The sequence below is a fragment of the Scomber japonicus genome, chromosome 5, assembly GCF_027409825.1.
Source record: "Scomber japonicus isolate fScoJap1 chromosome 5, fScoJap1.pri, whole genome shotgun sequence".
NCBI classification, from domain to species: Eukaryota; Metazoa; Chordata; class Actinopteri; order Scombriformes; family Scombridae; genus Scomber; species Scomber japonicus.
The window spans coordinates 36,135,693-36,140,852 of record NC_070582.1 but is presented as its reverse complement, the minus strand read 5'-3'; the positions used below and the strand labels follow the sequence as shown (position 1 = coordinate 36,140,852).

Sequence of the window (5,160 nt, the reverse complement as noted above, 5' to 3'; positions counted from 1 at the left end):
AACATCCAGAGTTTACTCCAAACGACGTCAGTGGCTATACTCAGTTAACCGGAGGCATGCTCGCCCGTGCGCGCCGTTCACTCTCTGGCCCACTTGAACGGCGCGCACGGGCAAGTATGCGAGAGCGCGCCTCCGGGCTAACTGAACATGGCCACTGTTTACATTATAAACACGTACTAAATGATGTCATTTGGAGTAAACTCTGGATGTTCCCACTTCAGGACATTTGGATTGTCGCGGACGAGCAGTATGGAGGAATATTACAAAGTTTTTGTGTACTTTTATCGACCTTTTCGTGTCGGTCACAATTGACGGCCATTGTAAGGACTTTTGGTGCAGGACGAAACCCCTGCAGTTCTCAGCTGCACTTTGAGGAATAAACAACTACACTTGATTTCTCATCAGCATGAAGGTGAGTCGATAATGACTGAATTTCATTCTAGCTTGAACTATTCCTTTAACACCTTAACCTTAACCTGAACAATTAGCGACATGATTAGACATGGGTGTCAATGGGAAGCAGATCTCCATCTTCTTTCATTTTTGTGATCTTTTCTTTGACCTCTTGGGTCATGGAAGCACGGCACCTGTCAACGAAAGATTACAATCTCTCCTTGCGCCCATCCCAGGCCCCCACATTTTTGAAGATGTCAGGTGCAGCTATGCTCAGTTCAGCAACTGGCGCTGTCCTGCAGACAGTATTTCTATCAGCACTGATGGACTCAAAAGCTGCCTTCATGGAGCCGCCTCGGTTGGAGGCATCTATAGCCATCTTGTAGCGAGCAATGATACTCCTGGTGTTTCTAGCTGTAAATGGCACATTAAAACCAGATTTTGTTTTAAAAACTTGCTGTCAAGATGTGTGAACTTATCAAAACTGTAATGAGCAATTACCTCGGCTTCTGCCAATCAGGTCATCAGTGTTTGAGTGTTTAAATTGATGGCGGGAAGAGGAGGAAGAGGCTGGAGATTTTGACTTCCTCACTTGGTGGCTATCCACGAATGAATCTAGAATAGAAATCAAAGGGGGTTAAAAACAGATCATGATAGTGTCAACTTTAAAAATAAAAACAAATATAGAGCACCCATGGAATAAGCTGCTAGAGATTGGTTTTGGAAGTGCAGGTTCACAGGTGATAAAACAAGTGTCATCATGATGACATACATCTGAATGTGTCAATTAAGTAAAACAGGTGGGAGGTGAGAGAGTGATAAACATGGCCTCTCCCAACCGAACAAAACTTGTCGATAAAGCAGATGCACTCAGGGAATTATGGCGTTATTGCCTGCAGAAGTGACAATGAAGGCAAAGTCCTTCTATAAAGTTTTCAGTGGACATCAGATCACTGCATAACAAGTAAAAGCTTTTACAAAACTACAAGTGTGACCTAATTATCGATTAATAATGAGATTATTGTTACTTGTATCAATTTGTTGTCAAAAATACACCTACATGTGTGGGAAAAACAAACATGTGAACACACTTGAAAGAAATGTGGGATTTGATTCAACTGTATATAATAAATTGTTACTTTCTTACCTTCAGATGAATCAGAAAGAATAGAACTGGAGTCTTCCTCTTCATCGTCATTAACGTTTCTCTTCAATTGCTTGGCTTTCTTCAACGGGGCTTTTCTATCATCTCCATGCTTGCGTTTGACACCTGCAAATAACAAAACAAATTTAGTGACTAGTGATCTAGTTGTGAGAAAGGAATCAAAATGAAAAAACATGTTTCTGTGTGCTCGAGAAAACCTATTGGAGAAAAAATAATACCTGTACTGTATCAATGTGAATGGATAATTACTCATCTATAATAGGGTAACCCTAACCCTAACCCATCTTCTTGTCTTGCCATCCAGTGTGAGCGACTCCTCAACTCACAGCTTGTCAGTAGCTGAATATGCTAATTACTTCATATTCATATTGGTGTGACTGATGGGCAGATTTATGCTGAAAACTATCCTGTATGCTCTATGTTCTGTAAAGCATATTTGGGTTTCTGAAAATCACTATATAAAAAGAATGAATAATAATAACAATTAAAGCCGCGAGCAGCGATGGACGACCCTCGCTCATTGTGTGGCACCGCGGGGCCCGGAGTCACGCGGGGGCCGAGGCATGAAGTGAGAAGGGAGGGAAAAAAAACATAAGGAGAGAAGAAAAGCAACGTCGCGTTCGTCCACCAGGCGGCGCCGTTGGCATAACTGTGTGTTGGCGTATGCGTTCAGGGCTGAAATGTCATCACACATGTAAAGTTTGGAGCAAATCGGACTTCCGGTGGGACAGGCGAGCAGCATGGACACGTAAGTCAGGAGCTCCTGCATACTAACACCCTAAACTCCACTAAAACTCAAGACGTAGACGCAGACAAACTCAAACTGAGAATATGACTGGAACATCAACAAAAAACAAGAATAAAAAGAACCCGGACACCCAAAGCAAAGAAATACACCGAGAGGTTAACGAGAGCAAGCTAACACCACAAGCTCACATGGCCTCACTTCAAAGCAGCTTGGACGGCATTAGCAAACAAATTCAAACCCTGCAAAACGAAATGAAGACGGACCTAAAAACATTCCAAGACGAAATTACAGCACAAACGAGAGATGAACTGACAGAACTCAAGGGAGACATCAATCAGAAGTTTGCCAAAATAACCACGGACATTGGAGAACAGGATGAGAAGATAACTGTTGCTCTGACACGCACAGAGGAGATTGAGTCGTGGAGTCATGAAGCAAACAGTGCACTGCAGGAAATAATGCAAGAGCAGAAAATCCTCGGGGACAAACTAGACAATTTAGAATTGAGGTCCAGACGAAATAACTTATGGGTGTATGGCATTCAAGAGGAGGCAGAGTCAAAGAGCGACTAGGTCGCACAGTTCATGGATAAATGGCTCCGGGAAGAATTTTCTATAAACTCTGACCTACAGATTCAACGCGCTCACCAAGCCCTGGCTCCAAAGCCAAAATCTGGCCTGCCTCCCAGATCGATTGTCATCAATTTCCAACAGTTCACCGTAAAGGAGATGATACTGAAAAAAGCATGGGAGAAAACCTTCGGAGAAAACAGGATATACTTTGACCACGACTACTCAGAGAGGACGCTACAACAACGTAAAGCATACGCTAACATTAAAAAGATCTTAAAGAGAGAAGGCATTCGCTTTCAGACACCTCTCAACAAGATGCGTATCCACTGGGCAAACGGGGTGAAAACTTATGGCAGTGCAGAAGTGGCAGCCAGCGACCTGCGGGGAAGAGGATACGACGCAGATAACACAGGGACCGCGCTCGTTGAAAGGCTCCAGTCGGCCAGGACCGCGACATGGAAACAACCCGGGAACGGACGCACCGGCGGGGCCAGCAGACACGCTCGAGGACGACTGCAAGAATTTCAACTGAGGGGAAACAACACAGGATGAGTACATACATCAGTATAAGCCTGAGTTAATGGACATGAGAATGATATCACTTGCTCGGGAAAGGTAAAGTTCAGCTGAGTGTAAAGTATTAGTTGCTATGGCGGGTTATAGATAAATAGGCTGTTGGCTGAAGGGGGAATGACTGAAAGCAGCTGCAAGGACTGGTATGGGTATATTAATCTTATATGGGTTAAATCTCCTTACTGGATGGGGGCCCTTTCTTTATGTAAGGTTTTCCCCCTCAAATCAAAAAGAGAGTCAGCAGAAGAGGAGGGTTGTTGACATCTCTTTATGGAGGTCACTTTTTTTGTACATCCCACTGCGCAAAGAGACGTCCAAACGACACCTTTTCCAAGTCATTTTTGCACGTCTAATTTTGGTCACCTCAAGGTGCAGACTGTTACTCCAGACGACGTCTTTCTTTCAACGTATACTTAACGTCCATTTATGACGTCCACAGTATCGCCGTGCAGGAGCTATTTCTAGTCCAAATATGGTCGTTGTGGACGTCTTTTCTACGTCAAATTATAACTCATTTTAGACCTTTTTTTTAACTGTACTGCTTTAGTTCCTATGCATAACCAAATGACGCTACAGTAAAATTAGCTGGTACAGGAAAACAGGTTCCTACCTTCTGGACACGATTCTGCAGTCATGTTAATAAAACATCACAATCCAATCCTGACTGTTTTTTCACCCACTTACCTGCAATTTAGTGGATGCTGATTTTCGGATTGCTGTAGGTTGTTGTAGACGTATATATGTCTATGATTGTAGAGGTCGAAGTTACACAGAATCAGTCTGCCGTTTGCTTTCACCGTAGAGAAACACCTCGGCCAATGGGAGTGGCTCTTATGATGTACGTTGATGACGCAATGCCTCAGCCAATCACAATGGCGTTGACTGTAACACCCCTCCCCCCCTTCCTTCCCCAACGGCTACAGCTTTATTGTTGTAATAAACAGAATAACACTATTTTAGAAAAGAAAAACAGGAAAATGTAAACAAACAAAAATATTACTTTCATTCAAAAATAATGTTTCAGTCATCATGGCCATACTACTACTACTACTACTACTATGATAATAATAATAATAATTAAAGCTGCAAGCAGCGATGATCGGGCCCAAGCTCCCCTGCCCGCCACTACTGAGCGAGACTCGCTGTGACGCATACAGAGTCAATATAAAGTTGGTTTGGATTAGGAGGACTTCATTAAAGTATGTGGTGTGAAAATTGTATCAAACCGCGCCAAATTTGCAAATTCACTTCAAAATGGCCGACTTCCTGTTGGAGTGAGGGTATGGGTCTAAGAGACTTTTTTGTGCCTCTTTATGTGATACATATATATATCAAATTTTGTTCATCTATGTCAATCTGTAGGGAGGGGCTCAATTTCCTTAATCTTCTACGGGGTGCAGCACCCCCATTTGGCCAGCTGTTCCTGTTTAATGGCGAAACATCAAAATTCCTCACATCGCCACGAAGCAACCAAATCCCTAATCAGAAAGATTTTGATAACTTTTCATGTCCAATGTCTCAAGATGTTTCTGAGTGAATTTGAAGTCGCTCGGATTAAATCCCTAGGACAAGTTTGTTAAAGTACGAAGCGTGGAAAATACCAAAATCGTACATATTTTTCAAAATGGCCGACTTCCTGTTGGAGTGACGTCATGGGTCCAAGAGAGTTTTTTGTGCGTCTTTACAAGATACATATTTGTACCAAATTT

General features: G+C 42.8%; 1 pseudogene; it reads right to left on the bottom strand.

Moving 5' to 3' along the window:
- Nucleotides 1-496: 496 nt before the first annotated feature.
- LOC128359526 (coiled-coil domain-containing protein 106-like) lies at nucleotides 497-2,327 on the bottom strand (annotated as a pseudogene).
- Nucleotides 2,328-5,160: the final 2,833 nt, after the last annotated feature.